Below are 20,000 nucleotides of genomic sequence, written 5' to 3'. Positions count from 1 at the left end.
ATGGTGCACTCCGAGGTGCCCAAGATTGGTGCGCACCAAGGAGCGCTCCGAAGTGCGCTCCAAGGTGCGCAGGTGCGCGCGAAGTCGAAAGTTGGGTTAATTGTCCGGTTTGCCTCGGGTGCGCACCTTGCGTGCACCTTCGCCAGGGTGGGCGCCTTGGTGCGCACACCTTGGCTGGGCTGCGCACCCGGGCGCGCACACCTTGGCACCCGCGTTTCCTTCATTTTAAATTTTTTTTTTTTACAATCTCTCAAGTGGGAAATTCTATAATCTCAACTTTTTTTGCCTTTTCAGGAAACTTTTGAATGGAGCGCATCATTGGTGCGCTCCGAAGTGTGCTCCAAGGTGCGCACCTCTGGTGTGCTCCAAAGCTCTCTCTAGCTGCGTGCACCTGCCCCGGCCGCGCACCCGGCCCCGCCCAGCTTCGCTCACCTGTCCCGGGCGTCTGGTGCGGAACCTTAGAGTAAGAAACATCACCGTGCACCTTGGCCAACGTGCGCGACTCGACCGAGCGCGCACTGGCCGAGGTGCACACCGATTTCACCTGGGTGCGCGCGCAGCACCTCGGGCGCACCGGGGTGCGCGCACAACGCCCGGGTTGCACCGTGGCCTGTGTGCTCGGGGCGCCTCGGGTGCGCGCTCGGTGTCGCCCCCCGCGCGCGCGGTAGTGCGGGCAGCGCACCCCGGCCCGGCCCGGCCCCGACGAGAACGCAAACGGGCAAAAGGTTTATTCAAATAGCATTGCGACGCCCGGCGAAAAACTAAAAAAGGGTGCAACACCGGGACTTCCCGGGAGGTCACCCATCCCAGTACTACTCCGGCCCAAGCGCGCTTAACTGTGGAGTTCTGATGGGATCCGGTGCACTAACGCTGGTATGATCGCACCCGTTATGAGCTTGTCGCAGTGTGTACTTAGCAAACCGCGACCCACGTGCGAATCCACCCCGGCCACCCACCCCCGTCGAGGTGCACACCCTCCCTCGCGAAGTGCGCCCCGTTCGCCAAGTGTGAGCCCTGCCCGGGTGCGCGCACCTTGCTAGGGCGTCGGGTGTGCACCCGGCCCGGCCTACGTGCGTGCACCTGGACGGGGCGTCGTGTGCGTGCAGTGTCCCGTCTGCAACGCGGTGCCCACACACCACCTCGGGCGCAACGACCTGCGCTCACATGTGGGCCGAGTGCACCTTGGTGCATGTTCGGGGCGCCTCGGGTGCACGCTCGATCTTGCCCCGGTGCACCAAGGCGCTCGGTTTGCCCCGGGTGCGCACTTGGTGCAAGGTGGGCACCCAAAATAGGGATCAAGCACCAAAACACAAGTTTCGGGATGCAAAATGGGACCCAAGGACCACAAATGCGTTCCAAGACCCATGATGGGTCCACGAGAACAAAAATGTGTTCCGAGACTTAATAAACAAATATTGGGTTTTAGGAGAAGAAACATGCTCTGATGCCCAAAACGAGAATCGACCCCGAAAAGGCCACAGGCCAAAAGTGGGATGCGAGACAAAAAAAAATGGGACCCGAGGACCAAAATTGGGTTCCCAGGTCGAAGACAGGGCAACCGGACAAGAAACGACCTCTAAGGCTCGAAATGAGTCCCGACGACTAAAACTTGACAAGAAGCACCCATCAGGCACCCAACTCGACACCCATGGGATGCCGACCCACCCGGGCTTCCACCTAGCACACCTTGGCACCCACCCACCCTCGCACCCAACCTCGCACCCAACTTAGCACCTTTGAACCCACATTGGCACTCACCCTGACCCTGGCACCTTGGAACCCACATTGGCACTCACCTTGACCCTGGCACCCACCTTTGCACTCACCTTGGGACCCACCCTGGCTCCCACCTCGGCACCCACCCAGACACCCACCTTGGTTCCTTGGCACCCACCTTGGATCCTTGGCACCCACCCCGACACCCACCTTGGCACGCAACTTGGCTACTTGCCACCCACCTTGGCTCCTTGACGCCCACCCCGACAACCACCCCGTGACCTACCCTGGCTAGGGTTGGTGCACACCCACCCTGGTGCCCACCTTGGCACCCACCCCATGACCCACCTTGGCACGCACCTTAGTACCCACCCCGTTACCCACCCTAGGACCCACCCCGTGACCCACCTTGGCCAGGGTGGGTGCCTTGGTGCGCACAACTTGCCTGGGCTGCACACCAGGGCGGGCTCAAGATGGCACCCGCGTTCCGTTTTTTTCACTATCTTTCAAAACGGAAATTTTAAAATCTCGTTTTTTTTTTTTTTTGCCTTTTCTGGAAATTAGTGAAGGCAGCGCATCAAAGGTGCGCAATGCTGGTGCGAACCCGGGAGCGCTCCGATGTGTGCTCGAAGGTGCGGCGTGCACGAAGTCCGAGCCCGGCTTGCCCCGGGTGCGCACCTCGCGTGCACCTTCGCCGGGGTGAGCACCTTGGCTGGGTTGCGCGCCCTGGTGCGCACCAAGGAGCGCTCTGAAGTGTGCTCCAAGGTGCGGCGTGCACGAAGTCGGAGCTCGGTTTGCCCCGGGTGTGCACCTCGGGTGCGCACCTCGCGTGCACCTTCGCTGCGGTGGGCACCTTGGCTGGGTTGCGCGCCTTGGTGGGCACCATGCAGTGCACGAAGTCGGAGCCCGGTTTGCCCCGGGCGCGCACCTCCGCCAGGGTGGGCACCTTGGTGCGCACAACTTGCCTGGGCTGCGCACCAGGAAGGGCTCAAGATGGCACCCGCGTTCCGTTTTTTTCACTATCTTTCAGAACGGAAATTTTAAAATATCGTTTTTTTTTGCCTTTTCTGGAAATTAGTGAAGGCAGCGCATCAAAGGTGCGCAACGCTGGTGCGAACCTGGGAGCGCTCCGATGTGTGCTCCAAGGTGCGGCGTGCACGAAGTCGGAGCCCGGTTTGCCCCGGGTGCGCCCTGGTGGGCACCATGGTGCGCACCAAGGAGCGCTCCGAAGTGTGCTCCAAGGTGCGGCCTGCACGAAGTCGGAGCCCGGTTTGCCCCGGGCGTGCACCGCGGGTGGGCACCTTGGTGCGCATGCCTTGCCTGGGCTGCGCACCAGGGCGGGCTCAAGATGGCACCCGCGTTCCGTTTTTTTCACTATCTTTCAAAACGGAAATTTTAAAATCTCATTTTTTTTTGCCTTTTCTGGAAATTAGTGAAGGCAGCGCATCAAAGGTGCGCACCTCGCTGCCCACCACGGTGCGCAACGCCGGTGGGCACCCGGGAGTGCTTCGAAGTGTGCTCCAAGGTGCTGCGTGCACGTTGTCGGAGCCCGGTTTGCCCCGGGTGCGCACCTCGCGTGCACCTTCGTCGGGGTGGGCACCTTGGCTGGGTTTGCCCCGGCTGCGCTCCGAAGCGGGGTTATTGGAGCGCCGCCTCTTTTTTTGTCGGAGCGTTTGGTGGGGTTTCTCGCATTGGCTCTTCCCAGGCCCGGTTGCCACCCTGGCGCGCACGAAGTCGGAAGTAGGGTTAATTGCCCGGGTGCGCACCTTTGCCAGGGTGGGCACCTTACCTGGGCTGTGCACCAGGGCGGGCTCAAGATGGCACCCGCGTTCCGTTTTTTTCACTATCTTTCAAAACGGAAATTTTAAAATCTCCTCTTTTTTTTGCCTTTTCTGGAAATTAGTGAAGGCAGCGCATCAAAGGTGCGCACCTCGCTGCCCACCTTGGTGTGCTCTGAGGTGCGCACCCGGGAGCGCTACGAAGTGTGCTCCAAGGTGCGGCGTGCACGTTGTCGGAGCCCGGTTTGCCCCGGGTGCGCACCTCGCCTGCACCTTGGCCGGGGTGGGCACCCTGGCTGGGTTTGCCCAGGGTGCGCTCCGAAGCGGGGTTACTGGAGCGCCCCCTCTTTTTTTGTCAGAGCGTTTGGTGGGGTTTCTCGCATTGGCTCTTCCCAGGCCCGGTTGTTGGGTGCGCTCCCACCCTGGCGCGCGCGAAGTTGGAAGTTGGGTTAATTGCCCGGGCGCGCACCTTCGCCAGGGTGGGCACCTTGGTGCGCACACCTTGGCTGGGCTGCGCACCAGGGCGGGCTCAAGATGGCACCAGCATTCCCTTTTTCTCACTATCTTTCAAAACGGAAATTTTAAAATCTCGTTTTTTTTTGCCTTTTATGGAAATTAGTGAAGGCATCGCATCAAAGGTGCGCACCTCGCTGCCCACCTTGGTGTGCTCCGAGGTGCCCACCACGGTGCGCTCCGAGGTGCCCACCACGGTGCGCAACGCCGGTGCGAACCCGGGAGCGCCCCGATGTGTGCTCCAAGGTGCGGCGTGCACGAAGCCGGACCCCGGTTTGCCCCGGGTGCGCACCTCGCGTGCACCTTGGTGCGCACACCTTGGCTGGGTTGCGCGGCCTGGTGGGCACCATGGTGCGCACCAAGGAGCGCTCCAAAGTGTGCTCCAAGGTGCGGCGTGCACGAAGTCCTAGCCCGGTTTGCCCCGGGTGCGCACCTTCGCCGCGGTGGGCACCATGGCGTGCACGAAGTCGGAGCCCGGTTTGCCCCGGGTGCGCACCTCGCGTGCACCTTCGCCGGGGTGGGCACCTCGGCTGGGTTGCGCGCCCTGGTGCGCACCAAGGAGCGCTCCGAAGTGTGCTCCAAGGTGCGGCGTGCACGAAGTCGGAGCCCGGTTTGCCCCGGGTGCGCACCTTCGCCGCGGTGGGCACCCTGGTGCGCACCATGGCGTGCACGAAGTCGGAGCCCGGTTTGCCCCGGGTGCGCACCTCGCGTGCACCTTCGGCGGGGTTGCGCGCCCTGGTGCGCACCAAGGAGCGCTCCGAAGTGTGCTCCAAGGTGCGGCGTGCACGAAGTCGGAGCCCGGTTTGCCCCGGGTGCGCACCTCGCGTGCACCTTCGGCGGGGTTGCGCGCCCTGGTGGGCACCATGGTGCGCACCAAGGAGCGCTCCGAAGTGTGCTCCAAGGTGCGGCGTGCACGAAGTCGGAGCCCGGTTTGCCCCGGGTGCGCACCTCGCGTGCACCTTCGCCGCGGTGGGCACCATGGCGTGCACGAAGTCGGAGCCCGGTTTGCCCCGGGTGCGCACCTCGCGTGCACCTTCGCCGGGGTGGGCACCTCGGCTGGGTTGCGCGCCCTGGTGCGCACCAAGGAGCGCTCCGAAGTGTGCTCCAAGGTGCGGCGTGCACGAAGTCGGAGCCCGGTTTGCCCCGGGTGCGCACCTCGCGTGCACCTTCGCCGCGGTGGGCACCATGGCGTGCACGAAGTCGGAGCCCGGTTTGCCCCGGGTGCGCACCCCGCGTGCACCTTCGCCGGGGTGGGCACCTCGGCTGGGTTGCGCGCCCTGGTGCGCACCAAGGAGCGCTCCGAAGTGTGCTCCAAGGTGCGGCGTGCACGAAGTCGGAGCCCGGTTTGCCCCGGGTGCGCACCTCGCGTGCACCTTCGCCGCGGTGGGCACCTTGGCTGGGTTGGGCACCATTGAGCGCTCCGAAGTGTGCTCCAAGGTGCGCACCATGGCCCTCCAAGGTGCGCAGCATGGCGTGCACGAAGTCGGAGCCCGGTTTGCCCCGGGTGCGCACCTCGCGTGCACCTTCGCCAGGGTGGGCACCTCGGTGCGCACACCTTCTCAATGTTTTCTTGCCTTTTCTGGAAATTGGTGAAGGCAGCGCATCAAAGGTGCGCACCTCGGTGTGCTCCGAGGTGCGAACCCGAGAGCGCTCCGAGGTGCCCACGAAGTCGAAAGTCGGGTTAATTGCATTGTTTTCCCCGGGTGCGCTCCGAGGTGCGCAACATCGGTGCGCACCAAGGAGGGCTCCGAAGTGTGCTCCAAGGTGCGCACGATTCGGAGCTCGGTTTGCCCGGGGTGCGCACACCTTGGCTGGGTTGCGCACCCTTTGTGCGCTCCAAGGTGCGCACGAAGTCGGAGCTCGGTTTGCCCCGGGTGCGCACCTTCGCCAGGGTGCGCACCTTGATGCGCACGCCTTGGCTGGGCTGCGCACCTTGGTGGGCGCCATGGTGCGCACCTTTCGTGCGCTCCAAGGTGCGCACGAAGTCGGAGCTCGGTTTGCCCCGGGTGCGCACCTTGGTGGGCGCCATGGTGCACTCCGAGGTGCCCAAGATTGGTGCGCACCAAGGAGCGCTCCGAAGTGCGCTCCAAGGTGCGCAGGTGCGCGCGAAGTCGAAAGTTGGGTTAATTGTCCGGTTTGCCTCGGGTGCGCACCTTGCGTGCACCTTCGCCAGGGTGGGCGCCTTGGTGCGCACACCTTGGCTGGGCTGCGCACCCGGGCGCGCACACCTTGGCACCCGCGTTTCCTTCATTTTAAATTTTTTTTTTTTACAATCTCTCAAGTGGGAAATTCTATAATCTCAACTTTTTTTGCCTTTTCAGGAAACTTTTGAATGGAGCGCATCATTGGTGCGCTCCGAAGTGTGCTCCAAGGTGCGCACCTCTGGTGTGCTCCAAAGCTCTCTCCAGCTGCGTGCACCTGCCCCGGCCGCGCACCCGGCCCCGCCCAGCTTCGCTCACCTGTCCCGGGCGTCTGGTGCGGAACCTTAGAGTAAGAAACATCACCGTGCACCTTGGCCAACGTGCGCGACTCGACCGAGCGCGCACTGGCCGAGGTGCACACCGATTTCACCTGGGTGCGCGCGCAGCACCTCGGGCGCACCGGGGTGCGCGCACAACGCCCGGGTTGCACCGTGGCCTGTGTGCTCGGGGCGCCTCGGGTGCGCGCTCGGTGTCGCCCCCCGCGCGCGCGGTAGTGCGGGCAGCGCACCCCGGCCCGGCCCGGCCCCGACGAGAACGCAAACGGGCAAAAGGTTTATTCAAATAGCATTGCGACGCCCGGCGAAAAACTAAGAAAGGGTGCAACACCGGGACTTCCCGGGAGGTCACCCATCCCAGTACTACTCCGGCCCAAGCGCGCTTAACTGCGGAGTTCTGATGGGATCCGGTGCACTAACGCTGGTATGATCGCACCCGTTATGAGCTTGTCGCAGTGTGTACTTAGCAAACCGCGACCCACGTGCGAATCCACCCCGGCCACCCACCCCCGTCGAGGTGCACACCCTCCCTCGCGAAGTGCGCCCCGTTCGCCAAGTGTGAGCCCTGCCCGGGTGCGCGCACCTTGCTAGGGCGTCGGGTGTGCACCCGGCCCGGCCTACGTGCGTGCACCTGGACGGGGCGTCGTGTGCGTGCAGTGTCCCGTCTGCAACGCGGTGCCCACACACCACCTCGGGCGCAACGACCTGCGCTCACATGTGGGCCGAGTGCACCTTGGTGCATGTTCGGGGCGCCTCGGGTGCACGCTCGATCTTGCCCCGGTGCACCAAGGCGCTCGGTTTGCCCCGGGTGCGCACTTGGTGCAAGGTGGGCACCCAAAATAGGGATCAAGCACCAAAACACAAGTTTCGGGATGCAAAATGGGACCCAAGGACCACAAATGCGTTCCAAGACCCATGATGGGTCCACGAGAACAAAAATGTGTTCCGAGACTTAATAAACAAATATTGGGTTTTAGGAGAAGAAACATGCTCTGATGCCCAAAACGAGAATCGACCCCGAAAAGGCCACAGGCCAAAAGTGGGATGCGAGACAAAAAAAAATGGGACCCGAGGACCAAAATTGGGTTCCCAGGTCGAAGACAGGGCAACCGGACAAGAAACGACCTCTAAGGCTCGAAATGAGTCCCGACGACTAAAACTTGACAAGAAGCACCCATCAGGCACCCAACTCGACACCCATGGGATGCCGACCCACCCGGGCTTCCACCTAGCACACCTTGGCACCCACCCACCCTCGCACCCAACCTCGCACCCAACTTAGCACCTTTGAACCCACATTGGCACTCACCCTGACCCTGGCACCTTGGAACCCACATTGGCACTCACCTTGACCCTGGCACCCACCTTTGCACTCACCTTGGGACCCACCCTGGCTCCCACCTCGGCACCCACCCAGACACCCACCTTGGTTCCTTGGCACCCACCTTGGATCCTTGGCACCCACCCCGACACCCACCTTGGCACGCAACTTGGCTACTTGCCACCCACCTTGGCTCCTTGACGCCCACCCCGACAACCACCCCGTGACCTACCCTGGCTAGGGTTGGTGCACACCCACCCTGGTGCCCACCTTGGCACCCACCCCATGACCCACCTTGGCACGCACCTTAGTACCCACCCTGTTACCCACCCTAGGACCCACCCCGTGACCCACCTTGGCCAGGGTGGGTGCACCCACCCTGGTGCCCACCTTGGCACCCACCCATCCTAGCACCCAGCCTGTGACCGGGCTTGGAACCCAACCTTGCACCCGTCTTGGCCAGTGTGGGTGCGCACCCATCCTGGCACCCACGTTGTGACACACCCTTTAACCCACGCACCCTAGCAGCCACGTTGGCACCCACCTTGGAACACAACCTAGCAACTTGGCACCCACCCCGTGACCCACCTTGGCATCCACCATAGCAGTCGCCCACTTGGCACCCACCTTGGAACCCAAGTTGGCACCCACCTCGGCACCCACCTTGACACTTGTGGACCCACCTTGCCACTCACCCTAGCATCGACCCATCCTAGCACCCACCCTGGCACCTTTGCACCCTAGCACTCACCCATCCTAGCACCTAACCTGTGACCCACCTTGACACTCACCCTCGCACCCACCTTGGAACCCAACCTAGCACCCACCCACCCTGACACCAACCCTAGCACCTACCCACCCTTGCACCCACCCTGTGACCCATCTTGGCACCCACCCATCCTACCACTCAACCTATCACCCACCTTCTCACCCACCTTGGCATCCACCTTAGCACCCACCCACACTGGCACCTTGGCACCCACCTCGGGCAAGGTGGGTGCACACCCACCCTGACACCCAATTTAGAACCAACCGAGCATGTTACCCACCTTGGCACCCACATTGCAGCCCACCCTAGTACCCACCCTATGACCCACATTGGCATCCACACCCTAGCACCCAGGCACCTCGACACCCGCCTTGACACGCACCCTAGCACTAAACCTGTGACCCACCTTGGAACTCACCCTAGAACCCACCCACCCTGTGAACCACCTTGGCATCCACCTTAGCACCCACCCACCTTGGCACCCACTCTAGCACTCACCCATCCTAACACCCAACTTGTTACCCACCTTGGCACCCGCCCTCGCGTCCACCTTGAAACCCACCCTAGCACCCACCCACGCAGGAGCCCACCTTGGCACCCAACCTAACACCCACGCATCCTGGCACCCAACTTGTGACCCACCTTGGAACCCACCCTAGTACCCACCTTTGAACCCACTATATCACCAACCCACCTTGGCACCCACCCTATGACCCTCTTTGGAATCCACCCTAGCACGCACCCACCCTGGCACCCACCATGGAGCGCACCCTAGCACCCACCCACCTCGGCACGCACCTCAACACCCACCTTGGTGTGCGCACTGCGCCAACCTCTCAAAGACCCTATGTGGTGCGCTCCAAAGTGTACACCTTTGGTGCGCTCCAAGGTGCGCACCTTTGGTGCACACCGAGGTGCACACCAAAGTGTGCACCGAGGTGAGCACCAAAGTGCACTCCAAGGTGCACACCAAGGCGTGCACCTTTGGTGCGGTCAATGCAAACGAATTCGGAAGTTGGGGTCGATGTCCTAATCGCTGCTGCAGACTACACGTATGAGAATCGGACAAATAGCTTTATATAGGGGAGGTGTTGCGTTTGATGGGTCGACTCCCCTGGTTGTGTGCACTGCACCAACTTCAAAGACCCTGTCTTGTTTAAGAAGTCAAAAGTTGGGGTGGATGTCCTAATCATTGCTGCAGTCTACGCATGTATGAGAATCAGACAAATAGCTTATATAGGGGAGGTGTTGCATTCGGTGGGTTGACTCCCCTGGTTGTGCGCACTGCGCCAACCTCAAAGACCCCGCATAGCAGAAGAAGTCGGAAGTCGGATTTTGGTGAGCACCAAGGCGTGCACCTTTGGTGCGGTCAACGCAGACGAATTCAGAAGTTGGGGTGGATGTCCTAATCGTTGTTGCAGGCTACACATGTATGAGAATCAGACAAATAGCTTATATAGGGGAGGTGTTGGGTTTGATGGGTCAACTCCCTTGGTTGTGCGCATTACGCCAACCTCAAAGACCTTGTTTTCGTTAAGAAGTCAAAAGTTGGGGTCAATGTCCTAATGGCTCCTGTAGGCTACACATGTATGAGAATCGGACAAATAGCTTATATAGGGGAGGTGTTGGGTTTGATGGGTCGACTCCCCTGGTTGTGCGCATTACGTCAACCTCAAAGACCTTGTTTTCGTTAAGAAGTCAAAAGTTGGGGTCGATGTCCTAATTGCTCCTGTAGACTACACATGTATGAGAATCAGACAAATAGCTTATATAGGGGAGGTGTTGGGTTTGATGGGTTGACTCCCCTAGTTGTTCGCATTACACCAACCTCAAAGACCTTGTTTTCGTTTAGAAGCCGAAAGTTGGGGTCGATGTCCTAATTGCTCCTGCAGGCTACGCATGTATGAGAATCAGACAAATAGCTTATATAGGGGAGGTGTTGGGTTTGATGGGTCGACTCCCCTGGTTGTGCGCATTGCGCCAACCTCAAAGACCCTGCATTGCGGATGAAGTCGAAAGTCAGAGTTTGGTGTGCTACAAGGTGTGGTCGAAGGTGCTCACCTAGGTGTGCACCTTTGGAGCGCAGGAAAAGTGCCCTCCAAAAGTGCGCACCTTTGGAGTGCACAAAAGTGCCCTCCAAAAGTGCGCACCTTTGGAGCGCACAAAAGTGCCCTCCAAAAAGTGCCCTCCAAAAGTGCGCACCTTTGGAGCGCACAAAAGTGCCCTCCAAAAAGTGCCCTCCAAAAGTGCGCACCTTTGGAGTGCAGAAAAGTGCCCTCCAAAAAGTGCCCTCCAAAAGTGTGCACCTTTGGAGTGCACAAAAGTGCCCTCCAAAAGTGCGCACCTTTGGAGCGCAGAAAAGTGCCCTCCAAAAAGTGCCCTCCAAAAGTGCGCACCTTTGGAGCGCAGAAAAGTGCCCTCCAAAAAGTGCCCTCCAAAAGTGCGCACCTTTGGAGCGCAGAAAAGTGCCCTCCAAAAAGTGCCCTCCAAAAGTGCGCACCTTTGGAGCGCAGAAAAGTGCCCTCCAAAAAGTGCCCTCCAAAAGTGCGCACCTTTGGAGCGCACAAAAGTGCCCTCCAAAAAGTGCCCTCCAAAAGTGCGCACCTTTGGAGCGCACAAAAGTGCCCTCCAAAAGTGCGCACCTTTGGAGCGCACAAAAGTGCCCTCCAAAAGTGCGCACTTTTGGTGCGCACCAAGGCGCTGGTTCGGTCGTTGCAGGCGAGTTCGGAAGTTGGGGTCGATGTCCTGAGCGGAGGTGCAAACTACACAGGTGTCGGAATCGGACAAATAGCTTATATAGGGGAGGTGTATGCTTCGATGGGTCGACTCCCCAGGTTGAGCGCACCGCGCCAACCTCAAAGACCCTACGGTATGGATGAAGTCGGAAGTTGGGTCCGATGACCGATTCGATTAGTAGGTATGCTCATGAGGTCGGAATTTGGGTCCGATGACCTGCCATGTGCAGGAAGGCGAATGTTGGCACTGTGCGTTGCAAGGTGCACACCAAGGTGCTGGTGCGGTCTTTTTAGTCGAGTTCGGAAGTTGGGGTCGATGTCCTGATCGGAGGTGCAAGCTACACAGGTGTGGGAATCGGACAAATAGCTTATATAGGGGAGGTGTATGCTTCGTTGGGTCGACTCCCCGGGTTGAGCGCACCGCGCCAACCTCAAAGACCCTACGGTATGGATGAAGTCGGAAGTTGGGTCCGATGACCGATTCGATATGTAGGCATACTCGCGAGGTCGGAATTTGGGTCCGATGACCTGCCATGTGCAGGAAGGCGAATGTTGGCACTGTGCGTTGCAAGGTGCGCACCAAGGCGCTGGTTCGGTCGTTGCAGGCGAGTTCGGAAGTTGGGGTCGATGTCCTGATCGGAGGTGCAAACTACACAGGTGTGGGAATCGGACAAATAGCTTATATAGGGGAGGTGTATGCTTCGTTGGGTCGACTCCCCGGGTTGAGCGCACCGCGCCAACCTCAAAGACCCTACGGTATGGATGAAGTCGGAAGTTGTGTCCGATGACCGATTCGATATGTAGGCATACTCGCGAGGTCGGAATTTGGGTCCGATGACCTGCCATGTGCAGGAAGGCGAATGTTGGGACTGTGCGTCGCAAGGTGCGCACCAAGGCGCTGGTGCCGTCGTTGCAGTCGAGTTCGGAAGTTGGGGTCGATGTCCTGGTCAGAGGTGCAAACTACACAGGTGTGGGAATCGGACAAATAGCTTATATAGGGGAGGTGTATGCTTCGATGGGTCGACTCCCCGGGTTGAGCGCACCGCGCCAACCTCAAAGACCCTACAGTATGGATGAAGTCGGAAGTTGGGTCCGATGACCGATTCGATACGTAGGCATATTGGCGAGGTCTGAATTTGTGTCCGATGACCTGCCATGCGCAGGAAGGCGGAATTTGGGTCCGATGACCGAGTTGATGGCGTGCCATGCGCAGAAAGGCGGAATTTGGGTCCGATGACCGAGTTGATGTTGATGGCCCGCCATGCACAGGAAGGCGGAATTTGGGTCCGATGACCGATTTGAAGGCGTGCCATGCGCAGAAAGGCGGAGTTTGGGTCCGATGACCGAGTTGATATTGATGGCCCGCCATGCGCAGGAAGGCGGAATTTGGGTCCGATGACCTGACATACGCATGGAGTCCGACTCGGGGGCCGATGTTCGATTCGATGACTTGCATTGTGGGTAAAGTCGGAAGTTGTGGTCTTTGACCCGATTCGATGACCAGACTTCGGCTGCTTGAGAATCGGACAAATAACTTATATAGGGGAGGTAGTGTTCTCGAGCATCCTCCCCCCGTGCCCGTTTATGTCGATTGATGCTGGTGCTCGACTGGTTGGAGCGCTCGGATGCAAAAATCTTGCACCAGGATTTATCGATTGTGATGGACACGGCAAGTCTCCTGATTGCTATGCAGGAGCTCATCGTGAATCTCTATGCGGCCTTGGTATGGACTCGACCTGCGGAATGGTTCGGCAATGGTAGTCGCTCCAACACGTCCTTGCAATGGCCACAGAGGTGATTCGACTAGAGCTCCAGTCTAGCTTTTGGGTTGCTTGGCGGACTGGTATAGCCGCGATCGAGTTCCGGCCATGAACGTTTTAGATAGCTCTTGGGCTTTCTGGGACGGAAGTCGGAAGTTTGGGCTGTTGTCCGATTTGATGACCATTCTTCGGATGTGTGAGAATCGGACAAATAACTTATATAGGGGACTGTGTTGTCTCACGCAGCCCCCTCCGTGCCCCTCTATCTCGACCGATGTTGGTGCTTGAAAGGGTTGGGATCGCTCGGATTTATAAACGTGCACCACCATTTGTCGAGTGTGAGGGACGCGGCAGGTCTCCTAAATGCTATACGGGCGCTCTCTGAGAATCTCTATCCGGCCTCGACACAGACTAGTCTTGCTGAATGGTTTGGCACTGGTAGTCGATCCAACACGTCGTTGTTGTGGCCGCCTAGGCGATTCGATTCGAGCCCCCGTCTAGCTTTTGGGTTGCTTGGCGGATTTTGCCCTATCCGCAAGTGAGCTCGGTCCCTAAACGTTCGAGAAACCCGATTGCTATGCGCCGACTCTCTTTCTTGCGAGCCTCCATCTAGCTTTTGGGTCTCTACGGAACGGAAGTCGGAATCTGGGACCGTTGTTTGATTCGACGAGGCAGACTACGGTTGTGCGAGAATCGGACAAATAACTTATATAGGGGAGGTGTTGACTGGAGCATTCTCCCCCGTGCCCCTCTAACTCGACCAATGCTGGCGCTCGAACGGTGGTAGCGCTCGGATTTTCGTTGAGCGCCAGCATTGGTCGATTTAGAGGGGCATGCGAGATTCCCGAATGCTATGCGAGGGCTCTAACGGAAATGTCTATTGGTTTCGGTATGGATGCAATTGCGAGTGGTTCGGCAAAGGTAGTCGTTCCGATGCGTCCATGTCGTGGCCAAATCGATAATTCGATTTGAGCCCTCGTATAGCATTTGGGTCTCTCGATGTGATTCCGCATTCCAGTCCCTTTGGGCACTGCTTGAGCCGCATCCCAGGGGGTTCCCTTCCCAATAATCTGCCTCGCAACCCGATTGCTATGCGGTGAGGCTCCTCGGCCGCCTCGGAACTATCTGTGTATCAGACGCATCGCGGGATAAGGGGTTGGCAACGGTAGTCGCCCCAAGCGCGTCCGATGCTTGGACCATTCCGAGGCGGCCCTGAAGCCTCTTCCGTCTAGCCGTTGGGTCCTTCTCGCCGCATCCCTTGCCTCGCACCCCGATTGCTATGCGGTGAGGCTCCTCGGCCGCCTTGGAACTATCTGTGTATCAGACGCATCGCGGGATAAGGGGTTGTCACTGGTAGTCGCCCCAAGCGCGTCCGATGCTTGGACCATTCCGAGGCGGCCCTGAAGCCTCTTCCGTCTAGCCGTTGGGTCCTTCTCGCCGCATCCCTCGACTCGCACCCCGATTGCTATGCGGTGAGGCTCCTCGGCCGCCTTGGAACTATCTGTGTATCGGACGCGTCGCGGGATAAGGGGTTGTCACTGGTAGTCGCCCCAAGCGCGTCCGATGCTTGGACCATTCCGAGGCGGCCCTGAAGCCTCTTCCGTCTAGCCGTTGGGTCCTTCTCGCCGCATCCCTCGCCTCGCACCCCGATTGCTATGCGGTGAGGCTCCTCGGCCGCCTTGGAACTATCTGTGTATCGGACGCGTCGCGGGATAAGGGGTTGTCACTGGTAGTCGCCCCAAGCGCGTGCGATGCATGGACCATTCCCAGGCGGCCCTGAAGCCTCTTCCGTCTAGCCGTTGGGTCCTTCTCGCCGCATCCCTCGCCTCGCACCCCGATTGCTATGCGGTGAGGCTCCTCGGCCGCCTTGGAACTATCTGTGTATCGGACGCGTCGCGGGATAAGGGGTTGTCACTGGTAGTCGCCCCAAGCGCGTCCGATGCTTGGACCATTCCGAGGCGGCCCTGAAGCCTCTTCCGTCTAGCCGTTGGGTCCTTCTCGCCGCATCCCTCGCCTCGCACCCCGATTGCTATGCGGTGAGGCTCCTCGGCCGCCTTGGAACTATCTGTGTATCGGACGCGTCGCGGGATAAGGGGTTGTCACTGGTAGTCGCCCCAAGCGCGTCCGATGCTTGGACCATTCCGAGGCGGCCCTGAAGCCTCTTCCGTCTAGCCGTTGGGTCCTTCTCGCCGCATCCCTCGCCTCGCACCCCGATTGCTATGCGGTGAGGCTCCTCGGCCGCCTTGGAACTATCTGTGTATCGGACGCGTCGCGGGATAAGGGGTTGTCACTGGTAGTCGCCCCAAGCGCGTCCGATGCTTGGACCATTCCGAGGCGGCCCTGAAGCCTCTTCCGTCTAGCCGTTGGGTCCTTCTCGCCGCATCCCTCGCCTCGCACCCCGATTGCTATGCGGTGAGGCTCCTCGGCCGCCTTGGAACTATCTGTGTATCGGACGCATCGCGGGATAAGGGGTTGTCACTGGTAGTCGCCCCAAGCGCGTCCGATGCTTGGACCATTCCGAGGCGGCCCTGAAGCCTCTTCCGTCTAGCCGTTGGGTCCTTCTCGCCGCATCCCTCGCCTCGCACCCCGATTGCTATGCGGTGAGGCTCCTCGGCCGCCTTGGAACTATCTGTGTATCGGACGCGTCGCGGGATAAGGGGTTGTCACTGGTAGTCGCCCCAAGCGCGTCCGATGCTTGGACCATTCCGAGGCGGCCCTGAAGCCTCTTCCGTCTAGCCGTTGGGTCCTTCTCGCCGCATCCCTCGCCTCGCACCCCGATTGCTATGCGGTGAGGCTCCTCGGCCGCCTTGGAACTATCTGTGTATCGGACGCGTCGCGGGATAAGGGGTTGTCACTGGTAGTCGCCCCAAGCGCGTCCGATGCTTGGACCATTCCGAGGCGGACCTGAAGCCTCTTCCGTCTAGCCGTTGGGTCCTTCTCGCCGCATCCCTCGCCTCGCACCCCGATTGCTATGCGGTGAGGCTCCTCGGCCGCCTTGGAACTATCTGTGTATCGGACGCGTCGCGGGATAAGGGGTTGTCACTGGTAGTCGCCCCAAGCGCGTCCGATGCTTGGACCATTCCGAGGCGGCCCTGAAGCCTCTTCCGTCTAGCCGTTGGGTCCTTCTTGCCGCATCCCTCGCCTCGCACCCCGATTGCTATGCGGTGAGGCTCCTCGGCCGCCTTGGAACTATCTGTGTATCGGACGCGTCGCGGGATAAGGGGTTGTCACTGGTAGTCGCCCCAAGCGCGTCCGATGCTTGGACCATTCCGAGGCGGCCCTGAAGCCTCTTCCGTCTAGCCGTTGGGTCCTTCTCGCCGCATCCCTCGCCTCGCACCCCGATTGCTATGCGGTGAGGCTCCTCGGCCGCCTTGGAACTATCTGTGTATCGGACGCATCGCGGGATAAGGGGTTGTCACTGGTAGTCGCCCCAAGCGCGTCCGATGCTTGGACCATTCCGAGGCGGCCCTGAAGCCTCTTCCGTCTAGCCGTTGGGTCCTTCTCGCCGCATCCCTCGCCTCGCACCCCGATTGCTATGCGGTGAGGCTCCTCGGCCGCCTTGGAACTATCTGTGTATCGGACGCGTCGCGGGATAAGGGGTTGTCACTGGTAGTCGCCCCAAGCGCGTCCGATGCTTGGACCATTCCGAGGCGGACCTGAAGCCTCTTCCGTCTAGCCGTTGGGTCCTTCTCGCCGCATCCCTCGCCTCGCACCCCGATTGCTATGCGGTGAGGCTCCTCGGCCGCCTTGGAACTATCTGTGTATCGGACGCGTCGCGGGATAAGGGGTTGTCACTGGTAGTCGCCCCAAGCGCGTCCGATGCTTGGACCATTCCGAGGCGGCCCTGAAGCCTCTTCCGTCTAGCCGTTGGGTCCTTCTCGCCGCATCCCTCGCCTCGCACCCCGATTGCTATGCGGTGAGGCTCCTCGGCCGCCTTGGAACTATCTGTGTATCGGACGCGTCGCGGGATAAGGGGTTGTCACTGGTAGTCGCCCCAAGCGCGTCCGATGCTTGGACCATTCCGAGGCGGACCTGAAGCCTCTTCCCTCTAGCCGTTGGGGCTTTCTCGCCGCATCCCTCGCCTCGCACCCCGATTGCTATTCGGTGAGGCTCCTCGGCCGCCTTGGAACTATCTGTGTATCGGACGCATCGCGGGATAAGGGGTTGGCAGTGGTAGTCGCCCCAAGCGCGTCCGATGCTTGGACCATTCCGAGGCGGCCCTGCAGCCTCTTCCGTCTAGCCGTTGGGGCCATCTCGCTGCATCCCCCACCTCGCACCACGATTGCTATGCGGTGAGGCTCCTTGGCCGCCTCGGAACTATCTGTGTATCGGACGCATCGCGGGATAAGGGGTTGTCACTGGTAGTCGCCCCAAGCGCGTCCGATGCTTGGACTATTCCGAGGCGGCCCTGCAGCCTCTTCCGTCTAGCCGTTGGGGCCATCTCGCCGCATCCCCCAGCTCCTCGGCCGCCTCGGAACTATCTGTGTATCGGACGCATCGCGGGATAAGGGGTTGGCAGTGGTAGTCGCCCCAAGCGCGTTCGATGCTTGGACTATTCCGAGGCGGCCCCGCAGCCTCTTCCGTCTACCCTTTGGGGCCATCTCGCCGCATCCCTCGCCTCGCACCCCGATTGCTATGCGGTGAGGCTCCTCGGCCGCCTGGGAACTATCTTCGTATCGGATGCATCGCGGGATAAGGGGTTGTCACTGGTAGTCGCCCCAAGCGCGTCCGATGCTTGGACTATTCCGAGGCGGCCCTGTGGCCTCTTCCGTCTAGCCGTTGGGGCCATCTCGCCGCATCCCTCACCTCGCACCCCCATTGCTATGCGGTGAGGCTCCTCGGCCGCCTTGGAACTGTCTTCGTATCGGAAGCATCGCGGGATAAGGGGTTGTCACTGGTAGTCGCCCCAAGCGCGTCCGATGCTTGGACTATTCCGAGGCGGCCCTGCAGCCTCTTCCGTCTAGCCGTTGGGGCCATCTCGCCGCATCCCCCACCTCGCACCCGGATTGCTATGCGGTGAGGCTCCTCGGCCGCCTTGGAACTATCTTCGTATCGGACGCATCGCGGGATAAGGGGTTGTCACTGGTAGTCGCCCCAAGCGCGTCCGATGCTTGGACTATTCCGACGCGGCCCTGTGGCCTCTTCCGTCTAGCCGTTGGGGCCATCTCGCCGCATCCCCCACCTCGCACCCCGATTGCTATGCGGTGAGGCTCCTCGGCCGCCTTGGAACCATCTTCGTATCGGACGCATCGCGGGATGAGGGGTTGTCACTGGTAGTCGCCCCAAGCGCGTCCGATGCTTGGACCATTCCGAGGCGGCCCTGAAGCCTCTTCCGTCTAGCCGTTGGGGCCTTCCCGCCCCATCCCTCGCCTCGCACCCCCGATTGCTATGCGGTGAGGCTCCTCGGCCGCCTTGGAACCATCTGTGTATCGGACGCATCGCGGGATAAGGGGTTGGCACTGGTAGTCGCCCCAAGCGCGTCCGATGCTTGGAGCATTCCGAGGTGGCCCTGAAGCCTCTTCCGTCTAGCCGTTGGGGCCTTCCCGCCCCATCCCTCGCCTCGCACCCCGATTGATATGCGGTGAGGCTCCTCGGCCGCCTTGGAACTATCTGTGTATCGGACGCATCGCGGGATAAGGGGTTGGCACTGGTAGTCGTCCCAATCGCGTCCGATGCTTGGACCATTCCGAGGCGGCCCTGCAGCCTCTTCCGTTTAGCCGTCGGGGCCTTCCCGCCGCATCCCTCGCCTCGCATCCCGATTCCTATGCGGTGAGTCTTCTCGGCCGCCGCGGAACTATACCTGTTATTGCTACTGCATCCTTCGGCTGGTAACCTCCTCTGCCGCCTTGGAACGTTCTCTTTGTCGGACGCGTCGCGGGATAAGGGGTTGGCACTGGTAGTCGCCCCAAGCGCGCCCGATGCATAGACCGCTCCGAGTTGACCTTGCTTTCAGCCTCTCACATGCATAGACCTCTCTGAGTCGACCCTGCAGCCTCTCACGTTTAGCCTTTGGAATCTCGCCTCACAACATGATTGCTATCCTTGATGCATCCCTTGCCTCGAGCCCTGATTGCTTTCTTGGCTGCATCCCTCCTCTCCTCACAGCCCGGTTGTCATCACTGCTTCATCCGTCGCTTCATGCATTCTGGCTGCTGGGCCCTTCCCACCGCACACCTCGATTGCTATCTCTTCTGCATCACACACCCCGATTGCTATCTCTGCTACATCCCTCGGCTCTCACTTCTGCATCCTTCGCCTCCCACCTCGATTGCTATCAATGCTGCATCCGTAACCTCACACCCCGATTGCTATGCGGGGAGGCTCCTTGGCCGCCTTGGAAATTTCTGTGTGTCGGACGCACCGCGGGATAAGGGGTTGGCACTGGTAGTCGCCCCAAGTGCGCCCGATTCTTAGACCGCTTCGAGGTGACCTCGTAGCCTCTTTCGTCCAGGCTTCCTGCCTTCAACGCCCTTTTTACACCTCGATTGCTATGCGCGGGCTCGTTGGCGTCTATCACCTCTCTGCGAAGAGTGGCACGATGATTGTTGGGGTAAATCGTAGCAGTCCGATCTCTGGCCTTGGGCCATTGTGAGGGCTGATCGATTTCCTGTGCGCATCTCGTGTTCGCCCAGTAACAGACTCGACGACTTGTAATCGGTCTTGTTCCCGATTGTTCCTGGAGGTAGTCTTCGGAACTCTTGGATTTGACCTGTCACTCGAACTGTCCTCTTCCGAGGATGCTTGTGTGTGTGTGCTTGTGCCATTTCCTTGGCGGTATTAACGAGATATTAAAGAGCGGAGTGAGCGCCTCGCCCAGCTATGTTTGGGGCTCTCACTCCCTTACCCGGTGTGCGACCGCTTTGCACGTAGGTTGCGGAGCATCGCGACTCTTTCGATGTTTGGCGGTTGTCTTCCGGTGATGCGTTGGTCCC

The 20,000-nt window shown here is 60.3% G+C and overlaps 2 non-coding genes across 2 annotated transcripts; both read right to left on the bottom strand.

The window, feature by feature from the left end:
* Positions 1-768: 768 nt before the first annotated feature.
* On the bottom strand, positions 769-887 carry LOC131869884 (5S ribosomal RNA). Its single transcript, XR_009368253.1, has one exon. It is a non-coding gene; the product is annotated as a 5S ribosomal RNA (ribosomal RNA).
* A 5,915-nt stretch (positions 888-6,802) lies between these two features.
* Positions 6,803-6,921, bottom strand: LOC131869900 (5S ribosomal RNA). Its single transcript, XR_009368269.1, has one exon. It is a non-coding gene; the product is annotated as a 5S ribosomal RNA (ribosomal RNA).
* Between the last annotated feature and the right edge of the window lie 13,079 nt (positions 6,922-20,000).

Source organism: Cryptomeria japonica, unplaced genomic scaffold (genome assembly GCF_030272615.1).
Source record: "Cryptomeria japonica unplaced genomic scaffold, Sugi_1.0 HiC_scaffold_272, whole genome shotgun sequence".
Classification (NCBI taxonomy): Eukaryota; Viridiplantae; Streptophyta; class Pinopsida; order Cupressales; family Cupressaceae; genus Cryptomeria; species Cryptomeria japonica.
The sequence above is the reverse complement of the archived record's forward strand: the minus strand, read 5'-3'. Positions and strand labels throughout refer to the sequence as shown.